Source organism: Canis lupus, chromosome 8 (assembly GCF_011100685.1).
Source record: "Canis lupus familiaris isolate Mischka breed German Shepherd chromosome 8, alternate assembly UU_Cfam_GSD_1.0, whole genome shotgun sequence".
NCBI lineage: Eukaryota > Metazoa > Chordata > Mammalia > Carnivora > Canidae > Canis > Canis lupus.
The window spans coordinates 7,359,464-7,373,739 of NC_049229.1; the positions used below are offsets into that span (position 1 = coordinate 7,359,464).

Sequence of the window (14,276 nt, forward strand, 5' to 3'; positions counted from 1 at the left end):
TAGTTACTTAAAGTGTAAGTTAGGTTGTTTGAGATTTTTTTTTCCCCTTAATATAGTTGTTTATCTAAAAAATTCCCCCACAGAACTCCTTTTAATGCATTCCATATGTTTTGGTATATTGTCTTTCCATTTTCATTTATCTCAAGATATCTTTTGATTTCTATTTCTCTTTTGATTTCTTCTTTGACCCACTGGTTGTTCAAGAACATGTTGTTTAACCTCCATGTATTTGTGAATTATCTAGTCTTTTTCTTCTTCTTCTTCTTCTTCTTCTTCTTCTTCTTCTTCTTCTTCTTCTTCTTCTTCTTCTTTTGTAAGATTTATTTCTTTGAGAGAGAGAAAATGAAAATGAGGAGAGGGGCTGAGGGAGAGAAAGAATCCTCAAGCAGACTCCCCACCAATTGTGGAGCCTTACACGGGGCTTGATCCCAGGACCTTGAGATCATGACCTGAGCCAAAATCAAGAGTTGGATGCTCAACCAACTGAGCCACCAGGTGCCTCTGCTTTTTTAAAGATTCCAGGTTTCCCCTTGTAATCAATTTTAGTTTAATACCACTGTGGTCAGAAAAATGCTTAATTTGATTTAAATCTCAAATTTTTAATATTTTTTTTGTGGCCCAACATATGATATATCCTGAGACTACTTAGGTGAGAAAAAGAAACAAAAAAAGCATCCAAATCAGAAAGGAAGAAGTTAAAATTGTCTCTATTTGCAGATGACATGATATTATACATAAAAGAAAAATCTAAAGATTTCACCGAAAGACTGTTAGAACTAATAAACAATTTCAATAAATTTTCAGGATACAAAATAAATATACAAAAACTATTTGCATTTCTATACAAAAATAATGAACTATCATAAAGAGAAATTTTAAAAACTATCCCATTTACAATAGCATTGAAAGGAATAAAATTCCTGGGAATAAATTAACAAAGGAAGTAAAAGACCTATACATACATTTTTTTTTAAGATTTTATTTATTTATTCATGAGAGACAGAGAGAGAGAGGCAGAGACATAGACAGAGGGAAATGCAGGCTCCCTGTGGGGAGCCTAATGTGGGACTCCATCCCAGAACCTCGGGATCATGACCTACCTGAGCCCAAGGCAGATGCTCAATCACTGAGCCAACCAGGTGCCCTGAAAATGTAAGATCTTGATCAAAGAAATTAAAGACAACACAAAAACTGGAAAAATAGTCTATGTTAATGGGTTGGAAGAATTGATATTGTTAAAATGTTCATACTATCCCAAGTGATCTACAAATTAAATGCAATCTCTATAAAAACTCCAATGTAATTTTTTACAGGAATAGAAAAAAAATCCTAAGATTTGTATAAAATCACAAAAGACTCCAAAAACCTGAAGCAATCTTAATGAAGAACCAACCTGGAGGCATCATACTTCCTGATCTCAAACTATGTTACAAAGCTGCAGTAGGGTATTGGCATATAAACAGTCAAATATATCAATTGAACAGAATAGAAAACCCAGAACTAAACTACTACACATATGGTCAATTAATTTTCCACAGAAGAACCAAGAATTTTTTAAAATGAAAAGGATAGTCTCTTCAATAAATGGAGGGAAAACAAAATAGCCACATAAAAAGGAATGAAACCAGATCCCTATCAAATAACATCATACACAAAAATCAACCCAAAATTGAATAAAGACTTGTACATAAGACCTGAAAACATAAAACTCCTAGAAAAATAAAAAATAAGGTGTGAGCTCCCTAAACTCCTTGACATTGATCTCAGCAATGATTTTTTGGATTTGACACCAAAAGCAAGGAAACAAAAACAAAAACAAACATGGGTACTACAACAAACTAAAAGGTACAGCAAAAGCAACATTAACAAAATGAATAGGCAACCTACAGAATGGAAAATAAATTTTTCAATATTATTCAATAATTCACCAGCAAAATTGCTGAGAGACAAGTTCTTATTTTTTCCTGCCATAGAAAAGAAATGATTATTATGTGATTTGATAGAGGTTTGCCAATCTACAATATAAAAATGTATCTAATTACCATGCTGTACACATTAAATTTATAGATGTTATATGTCAGATATATTTCAATAATAAAAATAAATAAGTAAAAAATAAAAATCAAAACATATAGTAAAGTAAGACACTTCCTACTTTTATGAGAAAAATCACACCTAAGCTTTAACCAGGAGCCAGACTCCAATATTGTGCAATTTTATGCCAATTTATTTTGGAAGATACAGGCAAATTCCTAGGAAATATAATTTACAAAACTGTCCCAAATACAACTGTATATTTGATCAGTCCTGTTTCTATAAAAGAAATTTAGTCCATATTTTAAAATATTCCCAAAAAGAAATTTCTAGGCTCAGGTAGGCTTTACCAGCAACATCTTCCAAATGATTAAAAAATTAAAACTTGTTATCCCAAAACTTATTATCCCAACCTTGTTATCCCAAATCTGACAATATATGAAAAAGTTAAAAATCACAACCAAATATGTTTAAGCTAGGCCTTCAAAATTGATCTAACATTGGAAATTAAACCATTGTTATTTACCATATTTTTAAAAAAGGAAGAAAATTTTATATATACAATAAACTGTGAAAAATAAGTTTCAAATGATCTATACCTATTTATCATAGAAATACTAATCAGAAATAAAGGAAAACTTTATTATTCAATAAATAACACCTGCAAAATTCTACCAAAAAGTTGCACTTTTTTTTAAAGATATTTAAATCTTTTACCTAAGATTGGAAATAAGAAAATGATGCCCTATCATTACCTGATATTGCATTTGGAGTCCAAGTCATTCAAACACAGTGTAATAAGGAGGATAGGCAGATGACTGATGATGATGATAGATAGATGATAGATAGAGAGATGATAGATAGATATATATATATATATATAGATATATATATATATATATGGATGTTGGAAGGAAGATATAAGACTGTCATTACATTCTTGTGATGCAACTGTACCTTGACAAATGAAATATGTCATTTATTATATGAATAAATCCTTAAAGAAGAAATGAAAATAGCTAATCCAGAAGTGACAAGAATAAAGAACAAATACTTACATGAAAATGAGGAGAAATAGTTTGAAGAAATCATTGAGAAACCCTAAGCAAATTTAAGGTGTGTGTTACACAGAAGAATTATTAAAATCCAGCTGGATATTTTGGATAATCCTAGGAAGTTTAGGTAAGGAAATGTGGCATATAAAGCAAATCATAATAGTTGGAATGCAAGTAAGCTGTCTCCATTTCATAGAATCAGTATCTAAAAGGAATAATGAGGGGCTCCCTTATTTTAAACCTCAAACTTTTATATTAATCGTTCAGAATGTTAGTTTTTCCTAATTGGCTATCTTTTATGTGGCCTTTTTGAAAAATATACTGTTTAAATTTCAAGTCTTTTTTTATAACTATATATATACACACATATTTATAAAACATACGTTATATATATATATATAACGTATGCTATATATATATTAAACTTACTGCATCTCTCAGATACAGGGATAGTCTCAATATTTGGCTATTTGTATCAAGGTATGCTATAATTTAATGTTAGTGTGTTCATTCCTTGTTTATTTTTTTTTCATTCCTTGTTTATTCATTAGTAGAATCCTAAGATGAATTTATCTTGAAGGATAAATTGAGACACATTAAAATTTTCAAGAGTTTATTAGATCATACATCTATCCAAATCAGGCAGTGCCAAACCAGAAATGGCTAGAAGCACTCCCTAACAGGAGCTAAAGAAGAGGTTTTTATAAAGAAGACTCTAAGCAAAGCAAGGAAATTATTTGATTGGCTACAGCTTAAGTGGTTACCTTATTTGGGAAATCCTAGTTGGCTGGATTGTGATTGGTTGTTTCATTTTCCCACAGTTGAGTGCATTGATTTTGGTTTGCTTATGTAGGCTGCCAAGAAATTAGAGCTACCCTAGTCTAATGGCCTCCTTGTTTAATTACTTTAATAACCACAATGTAGATTGATCTACCCCACCCCCCACAAAATCCTATACAAAAAAAAATCCATTGCAAGTGGATTATGTATATAAATAGAAAAGAAAAATAAAACTCTAATGCTTCTAGAAAATGTTAAGAGAATGTATTCCTAAATTGTGGTGTAGAAAGTTTGGTTAAAAAGAATACATAAGGGATTCCTGGGTGGCTCAGTGGTTGAGCGTCTGACTTTGGCTCAGGGTGTGATCCTGATCCTGGATGAGTCCCACATCAGGATCCCTGTGGGGAACCTGCTTCTCTCTCTGCCTGTGTCTCTCCTTCTCTCTCTGTGTCTCTCATGAAAAAATAAATAAAAATTATTTTTTTAAAAAAAGAATACATAAGACACTATCCATAAAGGAAAGGAATTAATATATTGGAATGTGTTTTGATGAGAAACTTCTCCAAAGACAGCTTTAAAAAGAATATCATGCCAGCTATGGATTGGGAATTTCAATGTACATAAATGAAGAATGACTTAATCAAGTCAACAAAACCTTTCTGGGTCTCATATTTATACCTGAGGTCAAATTTCACACATTTTCAAAGTTTCGGAAGAACTCTAATTTTACCTTAACTACTTCAGCTCTTCTAAAAGTAGAGCAAAAGTAAGACTGCAGATTAAACTGTATAATGAGCAGTTAACTCAGTAACTTTTAATGACCATAAAAAACGGATATGTCCAGGACTGAAGCACAATCTCATCCAGGGTTATAAAACTCTATTTTATGTGCTGTAAATCTCATGAGAGCTGTGAAGTATGTGTCCCTTCTCCCAGTCTGAAACCTCGTGGCTTGTCTGATTGCCCTTTACGATGAGTGAGGTTAATATCTCTTGTCTATAAAATCCCTTGCCTATTTTATAAAAAAAAGATTTCTTTATAAAGAATGTGAACTATGTATTTACATTTGCTAACATATTTACTCAATCCCTTTTATGTAAAAATCATTTAATTAAAAATATCTTATCCTAGATTTTTTTGTTCTTAAAAAAAGATAACTTTATGTTTCACAGTACATTTCAGGCTGAAAATTCAAGTTTAATCTCATGGTGTTGTTAGTGTAATCAAATATTACCTATTCTCACTTACAATATGAGAAAAGACAAATTCACATTATTATCTATATATTTTTTTTAAACCTGAATACTGGGATGCCTGGGTGGCTCTGCGGTTGAGCACCTGCCCCTGGCTCAGGGTGTGATCCCGTGGTCCAGGGATCGAGTCCCACATTGGGTTCCCTGCATGGAGCCTGCTTCACCCTCTGCCTACATCTCTGCCTCTCTCTGTGTCTCTCATGAATAAGTAAATTAAAAAAAAAAAAAAGCCTGAATACTAATACTTTGGTACACAAGCAATTTAGGCAATTAAGAAAAAGCAAAAACAGGGTTTGTTTTACTCTAGGTAATGTGTTTGGTTCTTTATTTCACTTTGCATGTGTTGGCACTATTTATGAAATTAAGCTAGCAAAAAACATGTGGACATCTGACCCACAAAAATCATGTGACAATTTTTTATCAACTTTTTTTGCTGTTAGTTAAATACATTCATTCCATTAACTATAGAAGAAATACTAACAGTTTTAAAGTATGCATCCTAGACTGGGAGAGAAAGCTGTTTTTTGCTATTATTTCCCATAAACTCTTTTTAACTGTTGTTTATTATAGCTACTATTTATGATAATGCTGTTGTATGCATTATTACAACCCCGTATTTTCAGTAAAATGCTCAATAAATGTATTTTTAAGATACATTCTTCTCTAACTGCTTGAGATAAAATGTTGCTGTCATTTTACTGAACTGCATGAGATAAACGTGGCAATAATAAATGTTTTAAAATTTCTAAAGCACTGAATGATAGGAAATTAATCTGCATCATTGCAACCTCTTTCATAATATTTTTTAATGAGTCAGATTCATCTACTCCATTTTGATGACAAAAAGGGGGTCATTTCTTCAAGAGATATGTCTGCACAAAAAGCAATATGAATTTGCCCTGTACTTCAAAGGTGAAGGTGTACTTCAAAGGAGTGAAACTTTTCAATTTGGTATAGAATATAACTCTTTATCTCCTAGGCTTCTTCCAGGATCACAGATTCATCACTTAACCTGGAACTAGATGTTCTAAATGGGAAAACAGAACCATTCTAAAATTAATGTTACTAGGTGGTATTTGTTCCAGTGAACAAATTCCCTCAATTCCCTCAATCAGCATATGTCCAATTTTGCTTCTGCAATGATGAAATCGAACAACTGAGATTCTAAGAAATAATGCTATTTATCACATTACACAAAGATTTCAGGACAAAAACCTCAGTTTTTACTAAAATATCCTAGTATACTTCAAATACAGTCACATTATATGAATAAAGTGCTACATTGCATTTTTAGTACTTTGCCTATTTGGAAATATATTTTTATTTTCTTGATACATATTATAATTTCTTAATGCTTTTTTAATGAAAGAGTTCCATGAATTCTTGATAATCTGACAGAGGCACTGAATTAGCCCATTTATATCTCAATTTTATATCTCAAGTTTCACAAAATTCATATACACCTACAATTTATTAGGCTTCACAAAGTTTTATGGACCCTATTAAGACATTGTTATCCAGAGATATACAAGTACTGTGTGTAGTGATCACTAGGGTTTTTCCCAAATATTCTAGTTCTCTCCTGTATATTTGTAGGGGATTAATTATACTTCCCCACTCCATTAAAATTAATTTTGACCACTTTCAACTTAAGTTTGACTTGTTCTGGAAAATGAAATGTGAAGTATTTGAGAACTAGATTCTAAATCACCATCCCCCTTTTTTTCTTTTTTCATATGTAAAAGTAGATCTTGAAGCCTATTTCAGCTTGGATCTATGGATTGTTAATTTATTAAGTGGAACCTCTTGAATTATGCATGTAGCATGAACCAGAAATAAATATTTACTGTCTTAGACCTCTGAGGACTTTTTTGGGGGGAAAAGGATTGTTAGGCTATCTTGACTCATAGTGTATGCTTTTTTATCTTTCATAATAATAAAGTTGTAAATTTCTAAATAATGATTTTCTTAAAAGTAAAATAATCAGTAGGATCAGACATACCTACTGACAGTTCCTAGAAGGGGAATAAGGGAAAAAGACACAAACACTGCTCAAAAGAAACAAAAAAGAACACTGGGCATAAAGCTATTTGGTACAACAGCAAATATAACAGTAGATATTTGGGAAATGTAGTAATAAAATAAGGTTCTACAAATATCCACTTGCTGACATTAAAGCTACACTGACTTAAAGTCAACATCTTGATTAGTATAGCTTTATTTTTATTTATTTATTTAGATTAGTATAGGTTGAGAATAAGTTTTGGAATCATGAGGTGTGAGACACCTTTTTTTTTTCTTTTTCAAGATTGTTTTGGCAGTTTGGGGTCATTGAGATTCCATATGAATTTTTGGATGGAATTTTCTATTTCTGAAAAAAAAATCATTGGGATTTTTAAAGGAATTACATTAAATCTGTAATGATTTAAAGATCACTTTGGTCAGTATTGACATTTTAACAGTGTTAAGTTTTCAATCCATGAATATGGGATATTATTCCATTTATTTGTATTTTCTTTAATTTCTTTCAGAAATGTTCTATAGCTTTTGGTGTACAAGTCTCTGTCTCCTTGGTTAAACTTAATCCCTAAATATTTTGGCTTTTGGATGCTATTGTAAATAGGGGTGTTTTCTTAATTTTCTTTTCTGATTGTTTATTGTTAGTGTATAGAAATGCAAGTGATTTTTGTATGTTGATTTTGTATCCTGCAAACTGTTTTGAATTTATTTGTCCTAACAGTGTGTGTGTGTGAGTGTGTGTGGTGTACTGTTTAGTGTATGCCACATAGAAAATCATGCTATCTATGCACAGAGATAATCTTAATACTTCCTTTCCAATTGAATACATTTTATGTCTTTTTCTTGACTAACTGCTCTGGCTAGGATTTCCAGTACTATGTTGAATAAAAGTGACAAGAGTGGATATCTTTGTCAAATTCCTGATCCTGCAGAAAATATGTTCAATCTTTCTTCATTGAGTATGATTCAGCTCTTTCTTTCTTTTGGTAGTTTGTATGATACATTTTTCTCATCATTTTATTTATAATTACAAAGCTTTATTTAAATATTATATATCTTATAGTGTATCCTTGAAAATTTAAATATACTTTGATAATCTTTATTTTTGTGATTGTATCTTTAGTCTTTATATAGTCAATATTATTACTGATATATTTCAGCTTACAGTTCTCTAATTTTTTCAACTAGTTCTGCTTGTTGAAATGAGAGTTTACTCATTCTTTCCTATGTAGATGTAATAGGGTAACCAATTTTATCAAATTAGGGCTGGAGCTGAATTGTGACATGATTTCTATCTTAACAATATTCATTTTACCTCTATTTCACCATGTTCTTTCTGATAATTTAAATTACATCGTGGTGGTTTCACCATGGTCCCTAAGCTTTTAGATCCCTAAATCTCATATTTATCTCTAGATTTCTTGAAAAAGTTTTAGTATATGCTTGTTACCATGGCATAATTAATAATATAACCAATTTCACTTATAAAATTGTTGAATATCATACTTATAGGCACCCTTATTACAGTCATTCTATTTATATAGCATATAAAACCTAAAGTGGTTTCTTGCAGAAGCTAAAGCAAGCATTTTACTGAGCACTATATTTACTAGTGATATACAGATATTTGTATATAATCATGTGTTGAAAATGAAATCTATATAGAAAAAGTGGATGGTGAAGTTACATTAAAAAAAGGCTTGGTATGCCTTATACATAAGAAATTCAACTTGGGCATTTTCTTTAGCTTTGACAGATTCATTTATTGAAGCTATAATATATAACAGGAAATAGTCTATGCATTTTGTAGGTACCAAGTAATTTAATTCTAGTAACAAAATGTTGTTGCATACTACTTTCGTCAATCTTTTACACCTGAAAGAAATGAGTTACAGACAAGGTTAAGAACTGTGTCCAAGTTTGCTGATGGATCAAGTGGTAGATCTAGGATTTAAACTCAGGAAGACTAGTGCTAGAATCCATAATTTTAACCACTATACTATACAGCCTTGTCATACATTCATGTGTGTGTGTATGTATATGTCATATATTTGTGTGTGTATCTTATATATGAATTACAAAGGTTTATGTATAGTTCTTCCTACTGAGAAATACCTGCCATATACCAGTGAAAACTGTAACCATGGTAACAAAGATATGTGATGGCCTGAGGCTTATACTAGTGTGCTGTTTAATTTAACTTTAAAAATAGGAAATATGTTCAAATATGCTACACAGACTAATGATCTAAACATGACTTATTTTATGTTGTGAGTAAATGCTATTAACATCTTCCTAATTTAACACTAGAAGCAATCAGAGAGGAAGTTCAAAAGAAATCTAAGGTAGATTCATCTATTGTGTTAAAGCTTCATGACTGTGGAGAATGTGGTAGATATAAGTGAGTTATCAAGCGTCTCCACATGAGTAAAGACAAATGTTATTTCAGTCCTAAATAGACAGCATTAAGCACTCTGCTTGTGAAAGAGCACTTATTTCTAAGTAACAAGAGATTAAAGTCATATCTATGTAGAAATCACATCGCACTAGCGCTCCTGATGAGTATGTTTCAGTAGAAAAAAAAAAATGCTGGCAACCTGAATTCCCCCATGCAAAGTAATATATTGAGAGATTGTTTTGCTCTAGTAAAGTACTTTTTTTGCCCTGAGGAGAACACATAACTAAAGAATCTGGCATATAGTAACCAGTGAAGATGAGAAGTCACTATGTTCTTTCCATAGTGTCTTAGGTTAAATTTAAGAAGCTAAGTTGACAGGAAGCTGCAGGCTCTTACTTCCAAACATAAACATCAAAAAAACAACAACACACTGACTCAAATACATATCGGAGCTCTAGAAAACAGGGAAAAAAATCTACGGCAACTAAGCAAATGCCCGAACAATAAAAAATCTTATTCAAAATGATAGGACATTTCATGGCATTTTTATTTACCCTTGCTTCCACTGCCTCCCCAGCGCTGTGCAACTGGACGGTTCTTTGACTTGGATCACAGAAAGCAGAGTAGAAAATATTTGCCATTTTCTGGCCTGTCTTGGGTGCCTGAGGGACCGTAGCTATCCTGCCTGAGTTGCAAATCAGACAGGAGTGGCAGGATTGCTAGGACCTCAGACTGGAAAACTTACAGAAGACTTCAGACCTACAGAGCAAGACATTATGAGCAAAGGAATATATTAGATTATCTATGGTTCTGAGGAGATGCTGGGTGAGACTCTTTGGAAAATTAAGTCATTTCAAAATAGATGAGGGAAATTACAAAAAGAAGCAAGTGCACACACATTCAGGTCCAGACAGGACATATGACCAAAATATACCTGAGCAGATCTTAAGCCTTGACATCAGGCTGATGTCAAGGCTTAGGAGTTTGGTGATTAGTAATGATCTTCCACAGACTGAAAGACTGGGAGAATTTGTTGTTTCTTCAAATACTAATTTTCAACAAAAGATAATAAAGCGTACAGAGAAATAGAGCAATCACCGACAAAACAAATCAGATATAGTCTTGAAGAAAAACACACAAGACATATTAGATAGTGATTTTTAAACAACTGTTTTAAGTATCCTTAAAGAGCTAAAGAAAAATGGAAAAAGAATCAAAGGAAATAAATAATTCATGAACAAAATAAGAATGTCAACCAAAGATATAGAAATGACAAAAATGAATCAAATACATTCTAGAGATAAAAATATAATACTTGAATTCAAAAATTTACTAGTGGGATGCAACAGCAGAGTAAATATTCAGAGGAAAGAGGTAGCAAAGTTGAAGACAGTTAATTTGAAATTGTTGAGTCTAAGAAGTCAAAAGAAAAAAAAATGAAGAAACGTTCATAAAGCATCTGGGACTTATGCAACATCAGCAATTTGTTCAGTATGCACATGATGGGAGTACTAGAAGGACAAGTGAAAGAGAAAGGAACAGAGAGATTGTTTGAAGAAATAATCATTGAAAACTTACCAAATTAATGGAATACATGAAAATAAACACCCAAGAAGCTCAAAAAACTCCAAGTAAAGTAAGTCCAGAGACCCACGGGGAGACACATTGTAATCAAACTGCCAAAAGCCAAACACAAAGGGAGAATCTTGGAGCAGGAAGAAAAATTGATAATCACATAAAAGGAATCCCCAATAAGACTTATAATGGATTTCTCATCAGAAATCTTGCAGTTCAGAAGATAATGGTATACTATATCTAAAATACTGAAAGAAGAAAACTGTTAGCTAAGAGTTCTATCCTTCAAAAATGAAGAATTTAAGACATACTTGGACAAGCAAAAGATGAAGGAGTTTATTACCACTAGATCTTCCCTATAAGAAATGATAATATGAATCCTCCAAGTTGAAGTAAAAGGACACAGACAGTAATTTGAAGCCATATACAAATACAAAATTCTCCAGTAAAGATAAGTACCTGGACATATATATATATAAGAAACAGTATTAATGTAATTTTGTTTGTAACTCCTCTTTTTATTTTCTGCAACTTTTAAAAGACAAATATATTTTTAAAGATTACAAATAATGTGAATAGTTGTGCCAGAAATAAAGGCATATATGGTGACATAGGTAACATAAACTGGGAGAGTGGAACTATCAAGAAATAGAGATTTTGTATATGCAATTGAAGTTATATTGGTATCAATTTAAGACAGACTATCACAACTTTATGATGTCATATGTAATCTTCAAGGCAATTGTAAAGATAATATATATGGAATATACACAAAAGGAAATAAGAAGGGAATCAAAGTATATCACTACAGAAAAATCAACTAAACACAAAGGAAAGCAATAATGGGGAAAAAAGACCCAAAAGCTATAAGGCATATTGAAAACAAATAAAATCATAAAAGTAAGTGCTTCCCTGTCGATAATTACTTTAATTGTAAATGGATAAACTCCCCAGTCAAAAGATATCATTTAGCAAAATGTATATAAAAATGCAGGATTTTAGACAATATGTTGTCTGTTACAAGAAACACACTTTAGCTCTAAAGATGCACATAGATTGAAAGTGAAAGAATGGGGAAAAATTCTGTGTGAATAGTAATGAAAGGAGAACAGGGATAGTATTATTAATATCAGAATAGATTTTAGGTCAAAAATTGTTACAAGAAAAAAATTGTTACAAGAGACCAAGAACAGTATATAATGACAAAAGGATCAATTCACGAAGAAGATGTTAATCATATATGCACAAAAATTATAATCATATGTGCATCAAACATCAGAGATCCAAAATATGTGAAGTGAATATTGACAGAAATGTAGGGGAAAAAAAACCCAGCTCTACCAGAATAGTAGGAGACTTTATATCCCACTTTCCATAATGGGTAGAACAACCAGACAGATGATCAAAACGGAAATGCTTATATCTACCAAATGTATACAAATCACTCCATTCAGCAACAGCAGAATATACCTTTTTTCCTCAAGTGCACATGGAATATACTCCCTAAAACACAATATGTGAGGTCATAGACAAATCTTAAGAAAAAAAAAGAAAGAAACTTTCTTTTTTGAGTTGAGTAAATAGCTTAGAAGTCTTCTGGTAAGGGCCATATGAAGAGGTAACATAATTTCTCTGCAGAAAACAAGAAAATCTGGGATGCAATTTTCTAGATCAACTATTTAAGGGTACTTGAAGTATATGATAAATGGAAGATGAAAATATGGGAAGAATTACTTCTTAAAAATTGTTTCAACTTTGTGTAAGAAAATGAATCTTTGTCCATTGTATCCTGCTCCCACCAGCTCATTAGATTCTTGGCAGGGCAATAAACATCTGTAGTTGTTAGAAATGGAAGACTCAGTTCAGAATGGGGGATAAAAATCAATGTCACAAGTCAAGACAGGGAAGACCTCCAGTTTTCCAGTCTATTTTGGAGTATTTGACAGTCCAACAGAAATCTAATTGGAAGCATCTGGAAGTAGAAATCCATAGGGCTAAGATAATGTTTTCACATATTCCTAGCTACCTGATAAACTATTTCTTATATTCAGGAGACCCGAGAGAGCACAGCAAAATATGACTCAAGAGATACTTGAGAACTGCCTGAAAATTTGATGTCTTCTTCAATCAATATATAGCTTAGTCAGTAGAACTTGAAGCGTCTGATCACATTTGCCAATATATTGGTCAGCCACTACACTATGCAAGTAGAGGTCTGTTCCCTCAGGAAGCAGGCTAAAAAATATAAATTACAATTATAAAATCTGATGCAAGATATCAGCTTGGAGGAAACAATGCAGGGGAAACAAATATCACAATTCAAATTTAGACAAGTTAGCAAAACACATAAACAACAACAAAAACATGAGACTGAGCCTGGGTGGCTCAGTGGATGTGCATCTGCCTTCAGCTCAGGGCGTGTGGGATCAAGTCCCACAAGAGGCTCCCTATGGGAAGCCTGCTTCTCCCTCTGCCTATGTCTCTGCCTCTCTCTCTCTGTCTCTCATGAATAAATAAAATCTTAAAAAACAACAAAAACAAAACCCCTCAAAAATAAAATAAATCACATTCCAGAGTTGCTTGACAAAATATTATTTTCAGCCAAAAATAGTAGATATCCAAGGCAAAGAAAATTATAACCTGACAAATTAAATAATTATGTATGTTCCATGCATGGAACAAAGACCAGCTATTCCCCATAAGTCCTGCCCAAATCGAAGATTTTGTGAGCCAAACAAATGATTATTGTTTCCAACCAGGAAGTATTAAAGTGCTTTGTTACACAATAATACATAAATGAAACAACATACATAATTATTTAATTTGTAAATTGTCTAGTGATATGTTTTAATTAGCAATAATCATGCCTCAGGTAAACCTCATTGGTTATGATACTACCACTGCACAAAGCTAGTGATATGTTTTAAGATAAATAAATGGACATATACTGTTTTGGGCCTTTTGAGTTTAAAGGAGCCTTATAATCTGCAATAGTCAGGTTAACAGTGATAAATTTATGCTCTAATAGACATAAACCTCCACGCGTCAGGAAATGCAAATCATTGCTATATGGCCAGTTTATTTTATTTTTATTTTTTTCTTTTTTTATTTATTTTTTAAAGAGCTATTTATTTATTTATGGTAGACATAGAGAGAGAGAGA

At 32.0% G+C, this 14,276-nt stretch overlaps 1 non-coding gene across 1 annotated transcript; it reads right to left on the minus strand.

Annotated features, from left to right (window-relative positions):
* Positions 1-13,891: 13,891 nt before the first annotated feature.
* On the minus strand, positions 13,892-14,026 carry LOC119873147. The gene has a single exon (XR_005363939.1). It is a non-coding gene; the product is annotated as a U4 spliceosomal RNA (small nuclear RNA).
* Positions 14,027-14,276: the final 250 nt, after the last annotated feature.